General features: G+C 39.0%; 1 long non-coding RNA gene across 2 annotated transcripts; it reads left to right on the forward strand.

Moving 5' to 3' along the window:
- Positions 1-1,334: 1,334 nt before the first annotated feature.
- LOC138107391 (uncharacterized) lies at positions 1,335-27,794 on the forward strand. Of its 2 annotated transcripts, none has more exons than XR_011149476.1 (4): positions 1,335-1,421; positions 9,713-9,772; positions 10,165-10,357; positions 27,346-27,794. It is a non-coding gene; the product is annotated as an uncharacterized lncRNA (long non-coding RNA). The 2 variants fall into 2 exon arrangements; XR_011149475.1 differs by lacking the exon at positions 27,346-27,794 and adding an exon at positions 17,618-17,883.

Raw genomic sequence — 27,794 nt, forward strand, 5'->3', positions numbered from 1 at the left:
GCAGGCAGAAATTGCCCGTTGCCCAGGACAGTGTGCTAGCTGGCATGGCACCGTGGCAACACACTTTCTAAATGTCCTTCTATGGGGTGCTCACGCACTGTTCACCCATCTGTCAGCTCCCGGCGGTCTCCTCTCGGTAGGGGTCTGCTGTGTGACACCTCCAACCCCCAGGGTCCGGCAACGACAAGACTCTCTGTGCCGCCATATGCCACTGCAGGCAGGTTTTACAGCTCACAACCCAGTTCTCTCTTATAATTCCCCATACACATACTTAGCACTCTCCTAAGGACAGATACGTGATTACTGACAACAAGTCTTCAGTCTAGTAGGACAATTAAAGAACTCCTGAAGAACACTGCATCTAAAGTAGTAAACTTCTCAGTGCATGAGCACTAAGTTGGCAGAGTCTGGACAAATAAATTATCTTAAATTCTCTTAAACATCAAAACAGATAGAGGCAATTGGTTTCAGGACCCTGAGAAGTATAGGAAGGTAAGCTTGACAGAAGAAAGAGTAAGACACTAGAAAATGTGTGTATCAGTGCTAACTGCACCACTGTTGGAAAAGAGCTGTAATAATTTGATAGCCAGTAGATTGTAAAAGTTAATTTTGGTGCAACTGGCCTAATAATGATATTGCGAACTTTAGACTCATAATAAAGTATTGATTCCATATAGAAGATGTAATTCTTTAGCCCACTTTATTCACACAAGGGGCAGCCTGGTAACCCACTCTTGAGAACCAGTTGTGGAATTTGTGTGTAATGATGTAGGATGTGGGCAATAAAGGACGGTACAGGGAATTCATCAGCTGATCAGGTCAAACAGCTGGTTTGAACCCAGGATTATTTGGAAAAGTCTGACACAGCCTGTGCTATTGGCATACATAGAAAAGTTTTGACCGTGGAACTCATCAAGTTTCAGTGTCCTTGCTAGCTAGCAAAAGCATGTTCCTTTCTCTTCTATGGACATTCAAACCTACATTCTCCAGTTCCTTTGTCAAAGCCTAGGCAGTGACTGACAAAATAAGTAAAACTTGAGCTCTGTTGAAAATTGTTAGGAAACCATGAATGTCAGAGCCATGAAACCAGACTGAGATAAAACAAAGTGTAATACAGTCTCACCCTGTGATTTGGACACTTAGTTTGATGAGTGAGGACAGACTTGTGCACACCTTCCCCAGATCAATATGCATTCTTTATGATGTCTCAAAGTGAGTAAACACTCACTTGGAGATGAAAATAAAAACCAGAAACAATCTGGAGAACAAATACCCTGTTTAAGTACCTCCAGTCACCTCTCCCAAGGGAGTGCCCTAGCTTTTAATCTGCTCAGCAAAGTGGTTCACTACTCCCCTTTTTCAGATGATAGATACCATCTGTGGCTGCTTTACTCTCTGCTGAACTCCGTGCTTACTCTGTGGTAAGTGATGCAAAGATCACACCTAACAGACCCTGCTTTCCCCAGGGTTTTATTCAGCTCTTTGTCTCAGCTCTGAATCACAGAACAGATGAGGCAGGAACTAAAAAGGCTCCTTTATACATTTGCATGCCAGGGGAACTTTGCAATGCCAAATGTTGACACTAATTACAAGTATGTTCTGGAGTTTAGGTTTTTCAAATTGCTCTTCTTGATTGTGGATTTGAAGCTGAGAGGATTTTTTGAAAGAACTTTATGTCCAAAAGTTAGACATGAAACAAATTAGATGGGGAAAAAAAATTAAGACTTGGTGATCATGTTCAGGCTCTCAGCGGGGAAAAAAAAGAGAAAAAAGAGAAGGAATCTGTTGCCTAAGCAGCATATTTATTGAAGAAATGTATCTATAGGAAACAGAGGATGCTTGGGCATTTAAAAGTCATCAGCAACAACCAAAACCAGGAGCAGAAAAACTACGAACCTCTCTCAGTAAAATCCCCTTCTCATGGGAGTTTGGCTAATTTTCTTGCTTTGTTTGCACTCTGTGCTGTAAAAAGTTCAGCAGAAAAAGCTCAAGAGAATTAGCCCTGACTTTTCTGCCAGTTTTTTGGCTACAGGGTAGTAGAAATTGTGGAACAAACATCCTCAAGCTAATGTAAACCTAGAGCCTCTCCCTGATTTCTTGGCAACTGCACTGCCGTGTGAAGTAAGCCTTCTCCTTTGTATCTCCTTCTATGTTAAGTGCCTGCTCCCAAATGAGCATTAACCCTCTTGGGGTTCCTCCCCCCTGCCATGGGGTCCTGGGAGAGGGGACCCTGGGGTAGAGGCATGGCCTAACCACAGGGTCTCTCCACTCCCTGGTCACATGTACCCTAATCCTGTTTGCCTGCCTGGGGAGGACTCTGGTTGTCGGGCGATTCCCGAGTCTTTGGGCAGTCCCCCAGCCATGTGGCTGGAAAATAAAGAGCTCTGAAACTTGGGTCAAGAATTGGTCCCTATTTCTTTCCACGAGCCTCGCTGTCTGTGGACATTGCAGGAGACCCCACTGCAACATAACCCTTCTGGGACTATTTAAAAATCTCTGAAATCACAAACTAGAGACCTTTATGGTCAGGCAGGAAGCCTAGGACCAGGTTAGATTGCCTGAATTAGTTTATGAAAGCTCGCAGTCTGCTTTTTAAGCACTGAAGGATCCAATTTGAATGTGTCACGTGGGCAGTGTGAATGACGGGTCTCTCACCTTAGAGCAGTGTTGGATTTGTTGTTTTGTTCCAGTGCAGAACAAGAAAAAGAATTTATTTCACCTACCTAAAGTCCTAATGTCCTCTTCAAGGACCAAATTTAGTTCTGCTAGAGTGTGTTTTGAATGTATTTTATTCTGATGGCATTCTGCTATACACAGACTCCTTCCTTTATTGCTACATAGATACCAGGACGGGGGAAAAAAGTCACTTATAGTAGTAAAACAGAATTTCCTTGTTTAACAGTACAAACCCCCTTCACTAGTATATATTTTAGAAGGTGTTTCATACTTTCCAATAAAGAAAACTTCATTTTACTTTTTTAAGACCTAAAGGTACTTCAGTGCTGTTTGTAGTATTGGATAAGAGAATATATGTTGGGGCCCTCCCCCTGCCATGTGGTCCTGGGAGAGGGGCCCTGAGGGAGGCACGGGGTTTCCCTGCCCCTGCTCAGCCTCGTTCCCCACTGGTTGTTTTGTGTTCCCCTGCACGGGCAAGGACCCTCGGGTCCCGTGATTGAGCAGTTCCTCGGCAGAGCCCCGGCCATGCGGCTGGAGAAATAAACATCTCTGAAACATCTACCAAGAATTGGTCCATATATATTTCTTTTCCACAGGCCTCATTGTTTGATACACGTGTTGCAGTATCCGCACTGTAACAAATAAATTTTCACTCTTCTCTTTAAAATGGTGTCTGAGGAAATAAACATGAAAACTTTTGTATTGGCTGTTACTAACACTGAAAATTATTCAAAAGTATTAGGAAATTCTAGAGTTAAATTTTCAGTGCTTGTGCTTAATCTTAAGTATCATTGTTATACTACAGCCTTTAACAACATAAGCATATAATATTTTTTCCACAGGATACTACGTCATTCAGTGCACAGGACAGACTGTAAAGCCCCTAGTGAATGAAACCGTTGTCTGTACAAACCCTGCCTTATGTTTGATAGAGGTTGGAACTTAAATAGAAAACAAAACAACAAAAAAAAATTGGGCACTTTAGGAGGAGAAAGGATGGTCTTGTTCATCAGTTGATTGAGTACAGGCTGGGTATATATCAGCCTCTGCCAGATGTCCAGTTTGTCAGAAAAGCCTAATTTCAATGTTTTCTATGAAAAAGAGAGTTGGATAAAGCAGAATTGCAAGAAATGCTGTGCAAAGTGGCACTTAAATATATTTATCCATTAGTCTTTAATATAAAAATGCATTATTTTCTTATACCTTTACAAACACTTCAAATATTTATAAATTTTAAATATCTTAATGAATCAGGGACATAAATCATATGTTTGTAGTTAGCTGGGCAAGTTGTGCCAAGTTTACAGAGCTGTCATATTAAGCCTAACTGAGAAGGTAAATCTATCCAAAGTAAAATTACTTTGTTATTTTTAATACTAATTACCTTCTATTAGAATAAGTGTTTCATTTTTAATTTCAGCAGTTTTAACTATGTATTGGTTTTGGCTCTGCCTTTGGAGTACATAGGAATATTTGCACATGTTGGGACATATTTCTTCCCCACAAGGTGGTGGTATTACTATGTTATATAGTATCTTTTCTTCAGAATGAACTGCGACAGTTGTATTTCCAAAAGGCATAGAATGTCATGCCATTTCGAGCCATGAGCAGAACAATTCAAGCTCATATTTATTTAGTTAAAAGGTTAAATAACTTCACCCACCTCAACTTTTAAGGTTAAAATATCTTTTTGTAGATAATCTTTATCTAGATTTGCCTAGAGAGCAATTTTGTCATAAGAACCCAAGAACTGAGGAATCAGTTTCTCTGTCTGATGAGAGGTGTAGGATCACTTCAGTCAGACAGACAAATGATGTTTCTGAGGGTGGTTAGCAGCTCACATCTCAGTGGTCTCTGGGGAGCTGCTGACCAGCACCCCAAGGTGTGATTAAACTGGGCTATGGAATGCCAAATCCCTTTCTTTTATGTAATTGATTAAAACCCCATGTTCATCACTGAAGATTGAAAATTGCTAAGCACCTAGATAAATTAACAATTAAATAAGTCTCAAAGTGGTATCTCCAGTTTCTTCCTTGCTGAAGGGACTTAGAAATATACCAGGTGATAACCTGGTTCAACAATTTAAGGGAAAGGGGTACTTGATTAAATTATCTAGCATCCTGTTCAATCCTATCTTGAAAACCTCCAGTGGTTGGGACTCTACCACACCCCTAGGGACGGAATTCCAGCACTCAAAACACTGTCACTAATGTAAACATCATTGCTAAGGGAAAGGTGTTATACAGCTGTAAAAATTGACAGCTTTAGATCTCTCCTCTATTTCCTGAAACATAAAAACACAAAATCTGCTAAAAAATCATTGAAATATTTGATTGTTCTGAAGCATCATATTCCTTCTTTAATCAGAGCAATATTTAAGGTAGGAGAATACATCAGATTTTAAGGTTTGCACTTCAGGAAAAATATGAGAACAAACAGTATTAGATTCTCCATAGTAAAATTTCTTTCAAAATCTTTAATACAGCCCAAAGCAGTTCTAATAAACAATATATAAGGGAAACTTCATGGGAAACAAACTTTTGAAAAGCCAATGGTAAACCAGCCAAAATCTGCCTTCATAATCATATACATAATTCACATTGGGGAATTGATGTTCTTAATTGCTCTTTTACAACCTGCTTCTTTGGCCACTGGCACATATAATAGCAGAATTTAACATCCACGTAAACAGAAGCAGACTTTGGTAGTGAGTGCTTTCTTCGGGAAGCTTGGTGGTCTGGGAACATTACTGATCGATCTGCATTTATGTGAGAGAAATACATTTAAACTCAGAGGGGGTATTTTTACTCCATATGAAACAGAATGATCACGAACAGCATTGCTTCAGAAAACAACCTACAAATGTAGGAAATCAACAAAAACTTCTGCAATAATTTGACTGCAGGTAGCTAAGAGGAGACTCCTGTCAAAATTTCAGGTTCTACCTTAATCTAAGAAGTGACAAATGGAGACATTCTTTGTAAATAGGTTGTTTTAGCAAACAAATAATTTTCACTTTTCCCTTGAACCATATTAAGGAGAAGTTAGATGAGAAAATAATTACATGCTCAGGGTATGTTTTACTGAAGGTCTTTGAGAGCACCACAGAATTACTTTTTAAAGCATTTTCTCTGCAGATTGTTTTGTTTTGTTTTTTTCAACAAACAGTCATGCTAAGAGATTTTATTTTGTAAATTGAGGGGCAGGAAAGGAAGGAGAAATTTGCTATTTGAAAAAAGAAGTGAATTAATGATATGCCACTGAATATTGCTCCATTCTACTAATCAGTGTGTGATCATATTCACAGACGGGAAAAGAGTAAATAGGAAAAGTAGTTTGACTAAATGATAGCTAAACCAGCTATTTTTATGGTCTTTGCTTTTGTGTTTGGAAGATCACAGACTGTTGGCTGTATTTCTTACTTTGGCCTCTGAATCTGTAAATCTTTTGATTCATCTTTCCCTAGTTTTTTCTATTTTTTAATAATGTATGAAAGGTGGTTACTCACATTGCCTGCTGCATACTCATGCCAAGTGCACTTTCACATTAGGATGATGATAACATGTAAATCTCAGCTTCACAGTTTCTGTCAGCTGTCTGAGGATTTTCTCTGATACCTTTTTGGCCTTAGGTAGCGTGAAGAGTTGCACACCAGGAACTACTTGTGTTACTTACTTCTTATTCCATATACACAACTTTGGATATCATGGTGCAGGAATTCACCTTCAGGAACTCAGGTTCCTCTTCCATGAGGATTTTAGACCACCTAAATTGTTGAGATAGACTGCCCATTTCTGGCTCCTTCTTGCAATTTTCTACATCTGGCTACTTCAGCTGAAGCAGTGGCAAGATTTCCCATCCTACCTCAGGCTCACATCTGAGCTGCTTTTTGACAAGGGAAGAATTTGAGGCTTATATTCCTCCTTTAGCTGAGGCAGTAAATAAACCTAAGTGACCCTAAAGTTATCCTTTCCCAGGTACACATTTTAATGATAGTTATAAAGATAGTTATGCAAAAGATGGGTGTAAACATCTACCAAGAATCTGTCCACATATATTTCCTTTCCACGGGACTCCTGGTTTGATATATGCTTGTTACAGTAGATGGGCATTTTGCTCTACCTATATAATTCAGTTCCAAGGTCTTCCTATAAAAGCATGATACTTCTAGTGACAAGCATAAGAACAGAACATATAATCACTTATGTCTGGCACAAATTCTTAAGCATACTAATGCCTGGAGGTTTCACAGAACCAGCTGCAATTTTTGACATCAGTGCTTGAGCAACGTGGGAGTCTGGTTCATAACATGACCTATAAAGAGGCCTTAATTATTCTTAGATAATTAATGTAACTCTAAAATGTTGCTGCCTGTTCCGAGATTCCCCTCCTCCTCCCCGAGACAAGCCAGAACTTGCCTCTGTCATGTGCTCTGAACCCCTTTATTCCAGGCGTGGGCAAAACCAAATGTAATTCAAACTCTTTAGCAGTGTCTGATTGGCCGCTCACACCGGGTCCGCCCCCAGTCCGCCCCTTTCCCCTTCTCTGAATAAAAGAGGGGGCCCGCCCTCTTTTGGCTTTGCAAATCTTTCTGTGAACATCTGTGTGCTTCTGTTTCTTTGAAAGCTTCTAATTGTGGGAATTAAGCAAGCTAAGAGCTATATTTCTCCCTCTTTGCTTCTACTGGTGGTATCAGTTTTGCAGCTACCATTTGCCACTTTTAGAGCTACTAAAATGCTGGATTGCCCGTGCTACCTCTCTAGGCTGCCCGAGGCTTTCTAAGGCATTGAACTATGAGCCTAGCCTGTAAAAAGCTGTAAGTATACCTTCCGCACTAAAACATATTTTCATTAGGCAATATGCCTTCCTGGAGCCTTAACTCTGCACTTAAACTCGAGGGAACAGAAAAAATTCTGTCATAATCCATCTTTGGCAATTTCTGTTGGCTAGTCTTCCCCTCTCGGTACACAGGAGTTTGGGACTACCATTTTGAATTATATAACCCTCCCATGCTCTGAGGACTGTAACTCTTGATTCTGGATTGCATTTCAGGGAAAAGTGCTTAAAATATAGCTGCTATACTGCCTGTTTTCAAGTTTCATAAATTCTCTTTTGGCTCTAACCTAAATTCCCATTGAAGATCTATCCTTTAATATCCAAGAAGTCTATGAAACTGAGCATTTCAGATTGCTGAAAATGCAACACTCAGAATAAAGGTGAACAAATACTTAAGCCTGAATACACTGAAAACATTTTTATGTTTTTCTTCCAGCTGGAGATTAATTAAATTAATGCAAAATTTTTTGCAATAAAACCTGACACTGGGAACCAGGACAGATAATAGCATGTGCAGAGTTGAAGTCATGCCTGTTTAAAGATTGCCTAAACTTCATGAGCCTTTTCATATTTACCCAGACCTCTTTGAGGTTTGATGCTGAAATAATGTTTAACTTGGGGTTTTGACATGACACCACGTGAAATTCTGTTTCAATTTTCAGTTCCATTCAAAGTCCAAAAAAAAAAGTGGAAGGGGGAACTGTATCCTTATCTGCTGTAAACCAGCATCTCTGCACTACTTTCAATAAGGCTGTGTAAGCTTACAACTGAAGAGCTAATCCTGGTGAAGTAAAGCTGTGTGGTGAATTGAACCAAAGAAAATGTTCAAATGAGTAAGGCCAGCTGTACAGCACAGGCAGACTCTGCAGATGGGCGCTGGGCCAGGTTTCCCCATTAATTGCCTCCCCATGCTTCATTGAAGGAAGTTTGAAGCCATTCCAAATCTCCTAAGCTCCCCAGCACCACCCCTCTGTTTTTACTCCAGCTGAGACTTACAGACATTGCTCTCACTGGCAACAAAAATGGGAATACACACAAAGAAGTTTAGAAAACAGTATGTTGCGTGAGCTGCAGAAACAGGGCTTAGTCATCAGTAACTCTAGTTCCTGGAGCAGCACTGTTGTAGGGGCTGGTGATGAGGATCCAAGTAGAGGAAATGAGGTGGGAATAAGGGGCTGGAAAAACAAGGCAGGGAAATCATATGGGGAAATTAGAGCTTGTCTGAATACGTTGCAAAGGAAGGGAGAAGAAGCAGCTCTGAAAGCATAAAGACTTCTGGAAAAGTCTGAGTTGAAAAGCAAGAAAGTAAAGTCCAAAAGGAAGTATATATGGGATAAAGTTTGTGAGTTAGGAGATGTCCATAAGACAGATCCTTGTCTGGAAAGGAACCTGAGCAGGGCAGTGTGGTAAAGAATTGAAGAGCTCTTTTAGGACAAATCATCAGGAAAGGTTGAATGGATCAGGAGAATGTGGTGGGAGTCAGCAAAGAGACACTGGGGTTAGGGAGGTGAGAGCTGGAGTGGGAAGAAATTATATTGGATAAAACAGGATGAGTGTGAACACCTGGCTGAGGAGCTGGGAGAGCAGAGAGGCTTGACACAAACATGGTGGTGGCGACATCAGCAAAAAAGGTTTCCCATCTGGAAGAAATGGCCTAACATGTCAGTATACAGTAAAGAAGTCTCCCTTAAAACTAAAACATAGTTCCTCATTTTTGAGCATCAAAGTTTCCAGTGGCAGCACATAACTTTGAAACCCAGAGGTTTTTTATGCTGAAATAATCAAAAATAGCACATATTGAAATGGTTCTGCCCATCAGCTATCAGTGCTGTCTAGTATTAGTGTTCTGACAATTCACATATTCCAAAATAGCACTACTGAATCCTATTGGCAAACAGTCTCAATTCCCTCTCACAGCCATTGGAGAGATGATAGCAACTTATTACTGCTATCGATTAATCTCTGAATTGAAGTGGAGCTTGAAGAAGATATGAGAACAGTGAAAGCCATGTTATGGAATTGATGAATGAATGAACATGCACAAGCCAGAAGAGCTGTTTTGGAAAGATTAAATTTTTTCTTTACTCCAAATTAAAAAAAAAAAAAACAAAACACAAAACACTTTGAGGCTTTGAAAAAAGTTCACAAAGCAAATTTCATAGTTTTGCTATCAGGAGGTCTTCTGCTTTATGTCTTTCAGAACAGAGAAGACCTACAATGAATAAGACAAGGATGCACGCAAAGGACAATTTCTGAAAAGGTGCAGTATTATCCATGACATGGCTGTCACCAAGTCCCTGTGCCGTGCTGGGTTATCAACCCTGTCAGCCAGGGCATGAAGTCCATATTTCCCTTGTGCCTGGTTTAGAGGACTGAAGCAAAGACTATTTGCTGCTCTCTTCTCACCTCAACTGTACTCTCCATGGAAAGTATTTATCTTCAGTACTTGAGCCTTCTATCAAAATTTTCAGCTTGGAGGGGCTGATGCCTTTAGCCAACACTCTCTCTGCTTCCTGTAGTTATGACACGAGTTCTGTGCATACTAATCACATGATAAATATAGAGAGGATAGTTTACTAAATGCTTTACCAAGTGTTATACAAAACCAACAGCTAGCAAACTAGACTTCCTTTTTCCTTTCTGGGTCTCCAGAGCATACATGAAGCCTCAGACCTCTTAGCCTGGCCTGTGGGAGCTGGCAGAACATGCCCTGGGAAATTCCAGCTGACAGCTGTGAGAGAACAGCACAGGCTGGGCTCATTCCCTCCTGCTCGTCCTGGCCGAGTCCAAGCTGTCCTCCAAGCATGCAGCCTATAACTCTCTGTGAATGGGAAGTCCTCAACTGGTAAGACAGTTTTTATTCTTCCTACAATGCCAAAGGCAAGTCTTGAAACATGAATGGAGTTTTTCATGTTCTCCAAGATATTCACTAGCACAGCAAACTGCAAACTTTGCTCCTTTGCCTTCTGTTCTAATTAAGTCAGACTTTGGGCCAAACATTGGAGCCAGTTGCAGTGATTCTATTTCACATCAAGGTACAATAGTGTAAGCACTATGACTCTATAGTAGCCTAAATTCCCACTTCCTCTGTACCCTTCTGTGCAACTGCACTCTGCCTTGGTTACTTTTAATTGGACCTTTCCCTGGCAAGAGCAAATACAGCTTTTTGTCATCTAGAATCTTCAGCTTTTATAGCATTTAGGTTGTTCTGGTGAACTACCCTCCCAATCTCCTGTAAGTTGGAATTTGGGGGAGCCAGGGAGAAGAGGAGGAACACTGCATGACAGTGATTTTCCTTCTTTTAAGCAACTGTATTTAGCAGACTCCATGCTCTTTACCCTAGAACAAAAAAACAGAGGTTATATGAAGAGGTTTGAAAAGCATGTGGATGTCATGTACTGGATTTATTACCACTTCATAAATTCCCACAAAGGTTTGATTTCCTTTGTTTTTAATTGCCAGCAGTGAAACAGTTCACAGTACACAGGAAACACAGCCCTAGCTTTTTGTTAGAGACAGTTGGAGGGGAGGGGGGAAGAGAGGGGAAAGGCTCATGAGAAACATGAATGAGTAAGCTTTGCTGACTCTTCTAACTACAGGGCCTGACAAAGTGCCTATAAATACATTTCCCATGATGTTAATAGCTGAGCAGGACTTTTGTTGTATGATAAGTGGGAATCTGATCTTGTCAAACTTAGACAAGTGGGAGTAAATTGTAATTAACATCTCTAATATAAAAATTAAAGAATTCATCTGTATTTTAAAACATAACTTTGACATATATATCATAAACACTGCTTTTGCTTTACTGACTGTGTTTTCAAGTTACCTCTTTAGTGTTTATTGATATTTTACTGCATAGAATCTCCTAGCCTAACTAATTCAAATCACAAATATCAATCACAAATACTATTTTTGGTTAAGTACAGCTGTCTGATCATAGTATATCAAACAGACTTATTGATCATGTAAGGTTACGTGATTGCAAATAATGATAAAAAAAGGAAAAATATATGTTTGTCACAAGGTGTATCTGAAAAGAGTGAATTTTTCCTTTATTATCTTTCACCTTCCTCTAGGGATATTTATTTCCTGAAAAGCTGTTTCAGACAAAAATTGAAAAGAACTATTGTAGTAACATCTTGGAAAATGTTTTAGTGGGCATAAGCATAAATCAGTTTCCTTTCCACTAAAAACAAACAAACAAACAAGCTAAACAAAGAGGTAAAAAACACGATAAAAGAAGTATTTCAACATGTTAAAATTTCAAGAGAGACAGAATTTCAATCTCACGGATTTTTGTCTTGCAAAAATAGGAGCTGTCTTCAGCCACTGAATTTTTTTAATTGCCTGGGATACAAAGTTTAGACACTGGATCTTCTGGCATCCCTAGTTATACTTTATCAATTTCCTTCAGAAAAGGCCATAAAGTTTTGTTCACTTCAGGTGCTCATTGTGATTTACTGTGCCAACTCTATTGCACTAGGTATTTCACAGGTTTGCTCTTTTTGGTTGTACTTAACTAAATCAACTGTGATTATTTTGAGCTCAAGAAATTAATGTACTATTTTTTAGGAAGATAAGATGTTACCTGTAGTGCCTCCCAATCATACGAATATCTTCTGAAAATTACTCAGTGAAATCATGGTGCATTTCCTATTGTAACTGTTGATAATTTTTAAACTGAGTTTTTGCTCCATATTTGCATAAGATCTGAGAGATGTTTCTTTTCTGTTTTAAAGGAACAAAATTACAGACATGTACTAATGTAATCTGACGTTCATAGTTTGAAACCAGGTGATCTGCAAAACAGGATGAGATTTCAATGCAGGTCTATAATATACCCCTCATATTTGCACTCTGGAGTTCCCATGGTATCTTGCTTGTGAAAGAGCCACAAAAAAAGCATTATGCATTTGTTCAGTGACATTTTCCATGTGTTTCAGTGGGTAGTTTTCCATTCACTCCCCCATTCCCTTAATTATATGTTATCTGCCATGGTACCTGCATGATGCACATAACTACCTGCATTCCTATGCACAACTGCAATCAAATATTGCCTGCTGAGATATGTTTTATAAATTGTTTGCTTCATACATCAAAGCTACAGTGCAGCACCACTTCCTCCAAGCCTTTGAAGCTCACTCTTATGAATCTAATGAGTAAAGTTTCTTCCTAGCTGTCTTCATCCATTTCCTCAACGTGGTTGCCTCTGCAGACAATCTTTTTACATGCCTAAATACATATTTATACACACACATTCTTTCACCTAAAGGTCTCAGCCCTTCATTTTTTTTTCCATATGAGACAATTTTTGGGGTGAGAGCAAATTGCAAAGTGCAAGCTTCAGGAGGCAATCGCCATCCAAGCTACTGCTCATTACCTCTGTCTTTGAGGTAATACCTTACTGCAAACTACAGCAACTTCTTCCAAATGCTGATGGCCTCCATCATGCCTTCTTTTGTTCATAAAAATAGCTCTCCATATGAGATATTTGACCAGTAAAGGAACAATTACCTGGGTCTTCTTACACTAGCCAGAGGAAAGGATGTATAGAGAGTCACAAATCTGTCACTCAAGCCTTTAGGAGCAGTAATGAGAGTGGTGCCCGACCAGATGTTCAGAGGTAAGGAAAAGCCAGGTATAGCCAGTGCATTAATTAGAACTTTACTGCCCTTAAGCTCAGCATCCTCACCCCGGGATAGCTTCTGGTGCTGCCTTCTGCTGGATCTGACAGCCAGCACACTGGCAACATGGTGTGAGAGGGGGAGCATGAGGTACAGCTCAGGAAGGAAAACTGTGTTCTACTTGGAGTGCAGGTAAATATATTCAGCTTACATTCAAATAGTGATTCTGGAGTCTTCAATTACATGCATAGAAGCAGCATGATAGTCTGCAAACACACATGATAGAAAGTTTGGGAGTATGTTGAAATGAGAAAAGAAGCAGATTAAAAGATTGGTATACTGATTTTGGCTAGGATAGAGTTTGTCATAGTTTTCATGGTGCTATGTTTTGGATTTGTGCTGTAAACAGTGCTGAAGGATTTTTTTTTAGCTATTTCTGGGCAGTGCTTGTGCAGTGTCAAGGTCTTATCTGCTCTTACCCCACCAGTGAGGAGGCTGGGGGTGCACAAGAAGCTGGGAGGGGAAACAGACTGGACAGCTGACCCCTGTCACAACCTACCTCTGAGTCAGGACAACTGGGTTCTTCACTAAAGGATCTCTTGGAGGAGATTACAGCAAAAAAATGTTCAATAACTGCTTATAGCAACAGCAGCAGCTTTTATTTTTAACAGCTCTGGAATCATAACTAGAAAAATCATAAGTGGAAAAAACATGACTGGAAAAAGTGGTCTATAGGCATTCTGGGATCTAAGATTACCCTAAGAGAGGAGAGATAGAAGGATGTCATAGGTTAGCCCAAACCACTACAAAGGAGAAAGATAGAAAAAGGAGATAGAGAAATAAGAAACAAGATAGAGAGATATCACCAGCTGTGGCTCCAGTGGGGCATGAATGGTTGCAATCAGTCACAGTCCCTGTCCATGGGGGTGAGGGCCCCCACACAGCAAAAATTAAAGTTTTTACACCCTTGGTCCCTTCCAAAAGATGGCCCAGTATCTCCCCCCGGAGGAGTATCAGTGGACATATGTCATCTTTCCTTGGAAAGGTCTGGAATGGTTGAGAGAGGGGATCAGTGTATAGGCTGAAAGCCTGTGGGTTTCGCTTGTGCAGTGATGACTTTCTGCACAGGAAGGAGACCGGCACAGTAATAATGCTACCCTGACTACCTGCCCAAAATATGGGAAGCATGGACTCTAAGTGATTAGCACCAACTCACTCCCTTCAAAACTCTTCCTAATACGTCACATACCATGTCACATTGCTAAAATAGGCATAGACACAGCTTCTAGCTACTTCATATGCTATTTTGAGTCATGCATTTTGAGTCCAGAAGACTAGATGTCTGTTTTTCTCAAAACACAGCAAAAAAACCACAGTGTGTCATTCAGTCCTCGGACTGCAATTAGAAACCCAATCTCCAGACCCAGTCATACATGATTGGGGATGTGCCCAAGTGACATGTCAGAGGCCTGGGTAGGTTGTTGCACTGACTGTGGGAGTCCCACTGCCAGCTGTCAGACATGGGATTAATAGTTGGGCATTCCTGAAGCTCAGAATAGCAATCAGTCATCATCCAGAGACTAGCGGAGCTTAAAAGGGCATGAAACCCTGAGACTGGATCCAGTCAAAACAAGCAATGTTTTTTTCAGAGTGGTGAGTCAGAAAGTTGTAGAAGATATCTAGCAAAGCTATCTGAAGATGCTCTATCTTTCTCATTTTCTCACTTCTCCCTATTTCTTTGGAGCCACACAATGGAGAAGCTAGAAAGATAAATCTTTCAAAAACATCCTTAAACTACATGTTCAGAAAAAATGCAACATTTACATTAAATACATAATGCAGGAAACTGCTCTGTAAGACAAGATATTCCTCACTTGATTATGATTGGAATGCAATAAATAGAAAGAACTGAAAACACATGCATTTAGGTCTTTGGCTCCAGAATAAATTAAGTGCAAATGTAGATTTTCCATATATCTGCCAGAATTTAGGTAACTTGTTATTTTAGCCTATTTAACAGGTTGCTTGTCTGAAAAGTTTTTTTCTAACAATGAAATACTCGTTGTGAAAGTGCTTTAAACATTTTGTTACTGACACAGTTAGAATGAAAGTGGGGGTTTTTTTCTGCTTTTCTGTGCCTGTACAGCTACAGTAAAAGCCAACTGAGATAACAAATAGTTGCTGATGGCAAACACAGACCCTAAGGTCTATTACATCATTAGGTCTATTTAGATCTCTAAGACTTTAAGTGCTCATAAAGTCTGGTCTTTGTGGCTTATGTGATAGATGTATTCATTTAATTAAACTAAATTCTTTCAAAAGCCCCCAAATATTGCCATTTAATGGTCCATGATCAAGAATAAATAGCTGAATTCTATTCTTGGATAATACAAAGTGACTGCCAACATTTAAAGAAATGTTCTGGATTCAACCTTCAAGCAAATTTGATAACAACCTTGAACTCCACAAGCTAAAGTTCAGATCATTCTGCTGTTACACAGCTCCCTTGAGATTTGGTCAGATGCCTTTACATTACATATTTTCAAATGTACTTAGCCACTGAAATCAGTTGAATCCATTTCAATGAAAGCTGGGTGCTTTGTCAGTGTAGAATCTGGTCTCCTTGTTTTGCAGTTTCCAATTTGTAAAGAGGAAATTTCCAAACATCACCAGCTCTAATTTTCAACAATAAATTTTCATGGGGCAAAAAAAATTTCAGAAGTCTGCAGAACACAGGCAGACATAGGAATTCAGTAGTTTATATTCTTCAGTTATTCCAAATTTTCATAATTTTATTTGCAGAACAGCTCTAGATTATCACAAGACCCTAAAGAACCAGAAAACATTGATATTTTCAGCTTACTGTCATTCCACAGGTCATGTCACCTTCCATCAAAACTGCCATTTATCTCCTCTACGTACAATTTCTTTTTTACTGTTTAATTCTACCTCCATTATGAAAACACCAATTACCATAAATGGCTTAAGACTGCACAGCCAAGTGTAACCCTGTAACTCTCTGCTTCTTCATAAGTTTTGACTATTCTATTATTAGGATTAGGATGGTATTCAGAAATCTCAGTCATGTTATATGAAGCCTCATAGCAGTAGTCAATCCCTGCTCTGAAGACCTTAGGCCCTCAATAGGTGCAAGAGACAAAAAAAATACTGTTTTCCAAACATTAGAGATTGCCCAGCTCCCAGTAACACAACTTGATGCTTCTTCTCTGAGCAATTATCAGACACTGGAAGGCAGAAAGTGCATGGTAGTTGCTCAGAGCAGCTCTTTCCTCTTCAGGCAGTAAGTGGCAGCATTGCAGTAGCTTTTGCTTCCCTATCTTCTTTGTTGTTGCCTTCCAAGGCGGTCCTGCTTTTCTGCTCAAGCTCACAAAACTCCTTCTGCCATTTCTATATCCCTAAAATATTATACTGGAAAGCAGTATATTATATTTAATATAAATAATTTTGTGTAAAGTTAAATTAAAAAGAAAATTGCAGATGTGGGATCTTGAGAATGGAGACTGTGCATATGAAAAGCAACCCCTCCATTTCTATGCTCTCGGTCAGGGAGTATTTTTTATCCTTATCAAAATTTCTAAAAACTGAAAAAATTAAAACAAAGGGAAGCTGGAATATTTTATTTGTGTTTCTGAAGCAGAGGATGTAAATGAGATTCTATCTACAGACAGACATCATAGTGTATATCCTTATTCTTGAATATTTTATAGCCACTAAAAAATAAGCTTGCAAAATCAGCATCGGATCATTTCATGTTAATTGACTTGCCAGTGATACTGGATTGGATTTACCCTGTTCTAAAAGGGCTTTTTGGAATAACAGCTGTGATTTTTTCCTGGCTCATTATCATCATCAGCCATAAGGAAACAGCAATCAGAAGGGAGGAGACAGATCTGCTGATGAAGCACAAGCCTGCCTCATATCTAACTCCCTCTTGAGCTGTGTTGGCTCTGCAGTGCTAAAAGGAACAACATACATCAGGAATTCAGTTCTGTCACTTGCATAAACATATAGTCCTAAATATGAATTACACCCTTTTCAGTGTCTGCTGAAGTGAGTGGCAATTTTCAGTCGTGGGGTACAACTAAAGAGTGGATCTTTTCCTAAGAATCCATTTCAGGAAGAAACGGATTCTCAGGATAATTGATTTTTCTGGTTATACCTGTCTGTGGTGATTAGCTTATATAGTCATTAGTTCTTGGGCTGTTTTCACACTATCTGGCTGTGATGCTGGATGTTCCTGTCAAAGGTTGTCATTTTCTCTGGTGTGGCATTTACGTTACTGGCCTTTGCAGAGGAATGAAAACTGTATGCTCTGTCTCTTGTGGAAAATTGTCTTTATAAAGATCCAGTTTTCCCATAAGAACATGGCAAATTGTGTAAGGCAGCTTTTCATTAAAAACCTTGCTCATTAGCTGTCAAGGTTAAGAGGTGAATGAGAAAACTCCTTTATTTTTCAGGGCAAAATGGAGCATTTCCAGTGAAGAATCCTGGAAACACTTGCAAGAAAAGGAAAAGGAAAATTACTTCATAATATTTGCACCATGCCTATGACCAAAAATCACAATTTTATGACATTTCTGAGTCCCCATTTTGAGTAATGTTATATTAACTGAGGCCTGATTTGGTGCCTGGGCATTTTTGACCATGTTTAGGAGAATCAGTCATAATAATATTTTAGTGGAAATTTTAAAAGGATTAATTAAAGGATAATACACTGCATATAGTCTGGCAATTATTTAAAATTCTCTTTCAGTGATATTTATGTTTTCCTGCAACACCAAGTACGAGCACTTTTATTCAGCATGTTCTTAATATACTTTGGAATACTGAGAATAAAATTGCTTTATAAATTTAAACCATTACTATTAATTATTAGTACAGAATTTTTCCTTAATTGTCTTTCTGATCTTTAAAGAACATTAATGACAAAGTTTACCCATTCTGAGTATGAGCTGGTTTTAATGAATGTCTTTCCCTGAGACTATATGACTTCTAAGATGAAAGCTCTCAAATGTTAATGCACTTGAGGTTTATAATGTCTAATGTTAATGTCACGGGACATAGGTCAGCAAAGTGACCTGGGAGTGATTGCTCATGGTAAACAATCTGCATGTTATTTTGCAGCAACAACACAGGGTAAACTAAGTCCCAGGAGTTATGTCTACTGAGTTATGACATGATTGCAGGACTTCATCTAGCATTAATGAGGCATCATTTCAACAAATGAGAAATTCTTGAAATAGGGTATCACAGAACTAATTTCTGAGGAGCTCAAGGGAATAAATGTTGAGGGAAGGCAGACTGGATCTGGCCTTTAATGATGCATAGGGAAAAAGAGGAGAGAACTTCTCACATTTCATATTCCACTGTTAGGCTACAGAAACTGCCCTGTGTCCCCTTGAGAAATAAAGGACTTTTTTCAGAATTTCTTTTTTCCCCTTTTTTTCCTTCTCCTCACTTCTGTGTTATTCTGGAGGTCAAGATTTGAGATTACATGTTCACACACAGAACATCTTTAAGTGAAAGAAATCTTTAAGTTTGCTGTTTACATTCACAGCTATGAAGCATAAAAATCTTTTAATGTTACTGCACCTACTGCACTCTAAACTACATTTTGCCCACTGGTATCCAGCTACAAATGATAGGTTTCAGGCTGAGTTGCTAAGTCAGCTAGATAGCGATTTACATGTACTTTTATTTTATGGTCTGGTTTATATTCTTCTTAGTTTTGTACTATTCTGTGATAGGGACAAAAACCGTGCATGCAGTGGAGGAGGACTAGAAAAAAGAAATAGCTCTTTTAAATTTTATCTTTGAAAATGAATTTAATTTTGACTACATTATTTGTAACTAAGTATGTAAATGTTTTGAGACTACTAGTTTCAAACGTTAAATTACTTTTTATTGCTACAAATTACAGCTTCAGAATATATAAAGGAAGCTGCCCTTATAATGGTAATGGTGGAATGTGCAAAACTTATCCAATTAAATGCCTGTTCTGCCTGCTAGCTTTTAAGAAAGTAAACACACAACTAGTTCTCTTAGAAGAGATGCATCTATTTGTCCCCGTGCTCTCAGACTCAAAGAAGCAAGGGTGGTGTCTATTTCCTACCCAGCATCCTATAGTCTTCCTGTGGGATAACTAAATCCTTACACCTCAAAGTGACAAAGTCACTTGTACTCAAATCTGTTCGTACAGGATTCCCTGGAGGAGAGTCAGTGCGAGCGAATGGGGTTAATACCAGAAGAGAATTTGAACTATTTGTTGTTAAGCGGGAAAACAGCATAAACTACCATTGTCATAAATCTCTTTTGTAAGCTTTATAAGAAATTAGAGATATGTAAATAAGATACAGGAAATTATTTTTCTTTCCAGGGAATTAGACTGTTTTATTACAGCATGCTTTGGTTATTTAATAACATCTGGAGAGGCTATTCCAACTGCTTTCAAGATAAAAATTAGATAAAAATCTTGGAACATACCATTTCATATAAGTGGAAATAAGGCTGTGTATGAAAGAGGAAAATAAACAACTCATGTATTCATGTTATTAGGCAGTTCTCATCACACATTTTTATATGAAATTATGAAATTTTTTTTTTACCTTATGTCAGTCATTCCTGACAAGTAATTTCAATATTGTTGCATGTTCCTACAGAAGAGGAACATTTAAAACAATGCAGGTATTTTTGGGAAGCACCAAAAGCTCTAACATTTAGCAGTAGATATGTTAAGTTAAAAACCTTTGATGTACAATAGACCTCCAGATCTTTCTCCTGGGCACATAGAGGAGCCTTGGACAAACATTCTTCTTGATTCTGGTCAGGGAAGATGCGAAGGGTATTAAAAACAACATGCTAACATCATTAGTCTTTAAATATAGATAGATATCACCCAAGTCTCTCCCTGAGGGCTGAAGAGATTGTTGATGGAGAGAAAGAAGCATATAAAGGCACATTCCTGACTTATGGATATTTGTGCCAGGATGACTTGAATTACACCCAAGACGAAAGGCACCTCGATGACTAATATGAACATTTACATTGTAGACATCCTCGTTATGGACAGTGAATCCAACCCATGGAGTTTTATTTTCTCAGAAGCAAAGTGGAACTGAGAGAAGGGATTCTAGGGTTTATTGATCAGCTTAGGTCCATCTTCAGTGAGCCAGACAACCTGGCAACTGCAGCCAGGCACTTGGCCATAAGCAGCAGGCATTTGCCCTTATAGGCTATGTATGCAATCAGCTGTCAAGCAATAAGCCTAATCAATCTTTTTGCTTGATATGGCACAGTGAGGAAAAATCTAAAGAAGACTAAAGTTGAAATGAGATGAGAAATCATTTCTTCTCAGCTGTTGTAATACTCATATAGAAGGGTAGATGGGAGATCCTAAAAACAAGGCCAGAAGCATTGCCCCATATTGGAGAAAATGAAACTCTTTTTAGTGGAGGAGCCTGTTAGCTGGCATGTGAGCTCAGAGGAACCCAGGAAGACTGACAAGCCTGCCTCTAAGTTTGGCTTTTGTCTTGTAATCAGTAGGACGATTCCAGGACACTTCCGTTCGCTCAGACCAGCAACAACAGTGAAAATGAGGTTGTCATCATTCAAGTCACGTATGGGTTTTACTCTTGAGCCTTTTATATTCTATCTATAATAAAATAATTCAGTGTAACTGTTGGTCTTAAGGACCTGGGCACAAGTGAGTTATTTTAATTATTCTTATGGGACCTACTGCCAGTGAACTACTACATTTCTCCTCTGAATTTCCTTGTCTTGAAACTGAGCAACCATATTAATATCTGTTTACTCTTTAGTATTTATTATAAACTATGAATATTAAATCTATACATTTGAGATATATTCAGTAAATGGTAGATAAAGTAGCTTGCAGATGACTCTTCATGGAAAGAAAGGGAGAGAAAGAAAGGGAGAGAAAGAAAGAAAAGAAAGAAAGAAAAGAAAGAAAGAAAGAAAGAAAGAAAGAAAGAAAGAAAGAAAGAAAGAAAGAAAGAAAGAAAGAAAGAAAGAAAGAAAGAAAGAAAGAAAGAAAGAAAGAAAGAAAGAAGAGAGAAAGAGAGAAAGAAAGAGAGAAAGAAGAGAGAGAGAAAGAAAGAAGAGAGAAAGAGAAAGAGAGAAAGAAAGAAGAGAGAAAGAGAGGAAGAGAGGAATAGAGGAAGAAAGAGAGGGAGGGAGGGAGGAAGGAAGGAATTCGGAAGGAAGGAAGGAAGGAAGGAAGGAAGGAAGGAAGGAAGGAAGGAAGGAAGGAAGGAAGGAAGGAAGGAAGGAAGGAATTCGGAAGGAAGGAAGGAATTCGGAAGGAAGGAATTCGGAAGGAAGGAAGGAATTCGGAAGGAAGGAATTCGGAAGGAAGGAAGGAAGGAATTCGGAAGGAAGGAATTCGGAAGGAAGGAAGGAATTCGGAAGGAAGGAAGGAAGGAAGGAAGGAAGGAAGGAAGGAAGGAAGGAAGGAAGGAAGGAAGGAAGGAAGGAAGGAAGGAATAAGGAAGGAAGGAAGGAAGGAAGGAAGGAAGGAAGGAATTCGGAAGGAAGGAAGGAAGGAAGGAAGGAAGGAAGGAAGGAAGGAAGGAAGGAAGGAAGGAAGGAAGGAAGGAAGGAATTCGGAAGGAAGGAAGGAAGGAAGGAATTCAGAAGGAAGGAAGGAATTCGGAATTCGGAATTCGGAAGGAAGGAAGGAAGGAAGGAAGGAAGGAAGGAAGGAAGGAAGGAAGGAATTTGGAAGGAAGGAAGGAATTTGGAAGGAAGGAATTTGGAAGGAAGGAATTCGGAAGGAAGGAAGAAACGAAGGAATTCAGAAGGAAGGAATTTGGAAGGAAGGAATTCGGAAGGAAGGAAGGAAGGAATTCGGAAGGAAGGAATTCGGAAGGAAGGAAGGAAGGAAGGAAGGAAGGAAGGAAGGAAGGAAGGAAGGAAGGAAGGAAGGAAGGAAGGAATTTGGAAGGAAGGAAGGAATTTGGAAGGAAGGAATTCGGAAGGAAGGAAGGAATTCGGAAGGAAGGAAGGAAGGAAGGAATTCGGAAGGAAGGAAGGAAGGAATTCGGAAGGAAGGAATTCGGAAGGAAGGAAGGAAGGAATTAGGAAGGAAGGAAGGAATTCGGAAGGAAGGAAGGAATTCGGAAGGAAGGAAGGAATTCGGAAGGAATTCGGAAGGAATTCGGAAGGAATTCGGAAGGAATTCGGAAGGAAGGAAGGAAGGAAGGAAGGAAGGAAGGAAGGAAGGAAGGAAGGAAGGAAGGAATTCGGAAGGAATTCGGAAGGAAGGAAGGAAGGAATTCTGAAGGAAGGAATTCGGAAGGAATTCGGAAGGAAGGAATTCGGAAGGAAGGAAGGAAGGAAGGAATTCGGAAGGAAGGAATTCGGAAGGAAGGAATTCGGAAGGAAGGAATTCGGAAGGAATTCGGAAGGAAGGAAGGAAGGAAGGAATTCGGAAGGAAGGAAGGAAGGGCAAACAGAAACTGAGGATTTTACAGGTCTCATCTACATGCTAGATGAACAGCAGTTAGAAATAGTGCCTGACCTGAATGGTCTGGAATGAATATATCCTTTAGCCAGCTGTGACTAAATACACATATCCAGCAGAGTGAATTACAGTCATTTAATTTACATAGGAACAACAAGAATTTTCTGTATGTTGATGTTGTAATTTCCTCTGCATCAGGTCACTCTTACTTATCTGATTATTTAGCTGATCGGCAACCTAAACCATCTGCACTCAATTAACAATGTCATTCCTTCTAAAAGCTGAGCTTGTGTTATTTGTAGGGATACTCCTAAGCTTCTTGTTAGTTTGAAGAAATGCTGTGCTGACTTAACTAGCTATTCATGGGAAAGGAAGACTTGGCACTCACTGTAGGTATTATGGCTGCTATCACATATCCTGCATTGCTACTATGAAAAGCATTTTGAAGCAGACATTATTAAAAACCCCTTGGCTGCTAACCCTTCACTGGGACACTGTAAAACAAAATGGCACAAAACATGTATAAGTTATCTGCTCACAATGGACAACCTTGGCAAGGGTCATTTCATTTAATTTTGGATACCTGCAAGGTACAGGTTTACATCCAAGATCATCACCCTTTGTTCCTTCTGCCGTCGATGAAGGGAATGAGTCATGTCTATGACAGGATTCACCACAGCATAGACATTCACAGGGTAAATCCCATCAGATTGTAAAAGTGTTGATTCTCTTAATTTATGGTGATGAAATGAGCCTGACTAGTCTGAGCACAAATGTTCACATTATAGTTTTCTAAAGTGCAGTAGAAGGAATCCAGGCAGGTTTTGCTGCTCTTTGAGAATCTGAAATGTCTGTCACCTGACATTTTGTTTTGCCGTGATTCTAGTGTTTTAAATTCAGATTACAGCACGGATTTTCAGAAAGTCAGCATACTCTTGGGAAATATGCAAAAAGATGAAATATCTTAAATGGGCAACAGGAAGGGAAAGGAGCAGTGGAAGAGGGAGACATAAACTATAATATAAAGATTAGGTTATATATTGCACTTCTGGCTGACAAATGGCATCCTGGCGCTTTTGCCACACTGCCTACCCTGTGTCCATCATCCTCAGCATTATCAGAGCACAGCAGAACACTCCCTCCTGTCTGCCTCTTGACTGCTGGCAGTGAATGCTCTGAGTGACAGGTGCAATGCTGCACGTCACAAAATGTAAAGGAATTTGTGTCCCTATTTTTGCTCAGTTACTCTTTAGGGACTCCAATTTGCCTGTGGCTATATGTCTGGGGCTGATATATATGTCTCACAAACTAGTTTTTTTTCTATTTCTTTCTCTGTCTCATTGATTTTTCAAAATTCATTCTAAGTAAAAAATTTCAACATTTCCTTTCCAACAGTAGTTACTATATATACCAGAAACACTTAGGAGTGAAATTTCAATGTTCATTTCTAGTTAGGTACAGTAAAAATTTCACATGCTAAAATGCATGTCAATATAATGATTCTTTTTCAATTAATCCTTTCTTTTCTCCTTAAAATCCATTTTTCTTCCATTTTCTTATTCCCATTATCAAACACTGATGATATTATTTCCCTTTCTTTTACAGATATTCTGGTCTTTTTCATTTCATTCTGACACTCGGCATTTTCCAGGGAAATATGTCAGTGTATAAGAACTCTGTTCCAGAGCATTTCCTTAGAGAAGTTTAACAAAGCTCCTCTTCCCATAGGCAGTGATGCACACACTGCTCTGAGGAACAAATCTTGCTCCTGAAACAAATTGGCCCAAGAGGTGTCTCAGTAGTGTTCTAGCAATGTCTAGTTTGCTAACTGCTAATTGTTATTCTGTTCCTCAGAGTCTATCCTATTCCTTAAGGCAAAGCTTTCTAGGTGCCTTTCTGAGCAGTGATGAGCCAGCATCCAGCCTAAAGTAATCTACATGATTTCATCATGCAACTGTGCCCAGTGCAGGGCCTTCTCTCTGTGGACCTTTCTTTCTGTTACAACTGAAATCTTGAACCCTCTTTTTTTTCCTGTGTATGAATTCTGTTTAGGTATGGGAGCTTTCCGAAACACCACTTATATGTAACAGTATCACGACTACTTCATATTCTCTGTGTATATCACATTAAGTGAATTGAAGTTAAATATTCAAATAGATTAAAGCTTGACATGTATTCCTGGGCTGGCATAATCACATAGTCTAAATCAAATATTTCTGTCACAAAACAAGATACAATGACTGAGTAAATTCAGAGATGTACTTTACATAATTACCTTAATAAAGACTGTGTCAGTGCCATGTTTGTAAGTATGCTACATCAGTTATAACCAGCCAGATTTAAATATATGCATTGCAAGAGAAATGTACCATTCAACAGGCCAACAATTCACCAGTTAAGTTATTCTGCATTCCTTAGTGATTTTTTATGCTGAAAAACTCAAGTCATGCTGAGACACATGAGCTGACAATTATAACAGCCTGTACAGGAGCACCTTCCAGTAGTTCAGAGCTCACTCCTCAAGGAATGCACATGGCTAAAGGACTTCAATGCAGTAACTTCCAGGCAGGGTGATTAGTTATTTCACTGTTCTTCCAGAAGAATGCAGGGAAAAAAAGTAGGAGAACAGCTGTTGGTTCCTGTACTTGACAAATAATTGAAAGCTTCCCTTTGCCTACATTATCACTCTACTCACGCTATGACTATTGCAGTCTAAGGATCTCTTGACTTTAGACAGGGATCTTAAAGGAAAGACAGCCCAGATAAGCAAATAAGTGAGACCTTTCTTTGGAAGGCATATAATTTTCCATTAAATCAGAGTATAATATTTGCTGGTGCTGAGTCTTCCTGGAGAACATATTTCTGCCCGACATGCCCATTTTGTCATTTTGAAAGTCTAAGCACAATGTCAATTTTTATAAACATGTTTTATTTTTAAATGCCTGTTTGAAGGGGTAAAAGAGGAGAGTTTCAAAAGTGTTGAACAGCTTTCAAATAACTAGGGGAGAATGTAAGAACTAGCTGTGGTAATTGCAGCGCCTTCAAACACAGTTCACATCCATTTACCAAATGTGCACATGCCTGTGTAGATTTTGGTTACCGGTGGACTACGAGGTTTCATGCTCAGTTATGCCAAGATATAAAGGAAGGTCTTAGCAGTGGCATGTGACCACCATACACACAGGGCCCAGACTCCCACTGCAACACCTTGGTATCTATGGCACGTCCCTGCAGGCTCTCTCCTCGCCCTTGCAGGCAGAGCTTTGGTCACCCTGCAGTAAAACTCCTGCTCACATTTTTGTATTGTGTTACAATCACCATGCTGCTCATCTGTGTTCACGTAGTGCTTCTACATATTATTTTACACTGGCACAGGGAAGGTTTGATTCACAAGTATCAGCCATCAGCAAATCTTCATTTGAAGAACTGAAATTTGAGCACCAGGCTTTGAGCCTTTATGTCTCACCTTACATGGGGTCAAAATCTCTTAAATGGGGTCTTAAATAGGGTCTTAAATGGGATAAAAAATCTCAATTTCTGGACCTATTTTACATCCAGTGTGAAAGCACATCTGGATACAATATTGCCCAAACAGAGTTTCTAGACCCACTGCCACCACTTGCTCTCAAGCTGTTAGCCTGTGAAAAAGTTTTGTGACTAAATATAAACTGTAATTGCTTTCTTCACAAAACTAATTCATGTCCACAAAACTTTTGCATTTGTTTATTTCTCTTACACTGCCTTTTTTTAATTTACAATCACCACATGTCCTAAACTAGAATTTCATTAAAATTCCTTTGAAATGTGACTACAAATATGTAAGCAAATTGAATATAGAAAAAATTGAGGAGTTTATTTTGTGACTTTGTTGGATGTTACAGCTAGAGCATTTTAAATTCCTCACCCATATTTCAGATACAAATACTGAAATTCTTTTTTTTCCTCTTAGTATTTTGGACTTGAATTGAAAAATTTAGAGTCTGCTTTTCAGAAAGTGGAGGTTCTTTGCTTTAAAAAATGAATATTATTACAGTTCAGAAGCTTTTGAAGACATTCCTTTTATTGTTTATATATTTTATCCCACCTACCAATGAGGCAAATTAAATCTAATTTTGTATCTTACCCTATTTACTATAAATACATTTGCTTGCTGAGAAACATCCTGTGAGAACAAAGAAAATTCCCCGCTTGAGAACTCAAAGGATTAGGCCAATTGCAAAGTTTCCTTCCCTGAAAGAAAGTTAAGCCCAGAAGCACATAGCAGTTTGCCCCAGGCTTAACTAAATAATAGAATTGAATTTCCCTCCAGACATCTTAAATGGGATGTAAAGTTGTTTTGCCAGAAATTTCAGACATCTACATTTACTAGCTCAAATGATACACTAAGATTCTTGCAAGGAGGTCAGTTTTACATAAGTGAAACATATACTGGGTATAATGGGAGAGAAAGATTTTGTGTAACTATGTTGCTGATCTGAAAAGTTACCAAACATGTTGTGTTATGGGGTGGAGAATGCCCCTGAGAAAATTCAGTAGTTTCCATACATTTCTCTAGTATCATTACTCATCCTCCCACATTTCTCTTTCCTTCCTCATTTCCATCACAGCTGTACTTTAAATAATCAGGGCCTAATTTCTCTATCCCTTGCCCCAGTTTCACTACAGTCTAATGGAGCTGGATTTTGTTTTATTTCTTTACTTTAGGTAATGATAATATTATACACAGAGACATGAAGACAGGACCTGTGAGAGTGGCATAGAGTTTGGGAAAGATGTTCTGAGAGCAAAAGGAGGACGAAGACTATTCACACATGTCAAGTGGCTAAACTGTGGAGAAACATTTTGTCCAGCTCCATGTCTGAAGACCAAAGCCTCTGTATACAGAAGTTTTTTCCAGTGCACTGGCTGCAGATGAAATACCATCTAGAAAAGAGTGTTGACTGGTTTGAAAGAATTTTGTTCCAGATATGACATGTGTTACAGGTAGAAATAATGTGAATTACAGTAATTTCAATACAAAAACCCCGAAACTTTGTATCTATGGTGTACTGGATCATATTTAAGATATTTTCTTTCTATTTTGAGTGTGTAATGTCCTAAATTAAGAAAGAGAATGGATTAGTGTTTGGAACATGTTTAGGTCTATGGTTATC

The sequence above is a fragment of the Aphelocoma coerulescens genome, chromosome 3 (genome assembly GCF_041296385.1).
Source record: "Aphelocoma coerulescens isolate FSJ_1873_10779 chromosome 3, UR_Acoe_1.0, whole genome shotgun sequence".
Lineage (NCBI taxonomy): Eukaryota > Metazoa > Chordata > Aves > Passeriformes > Corvidae > Aphelocoma > Aphelocoma coerulescens.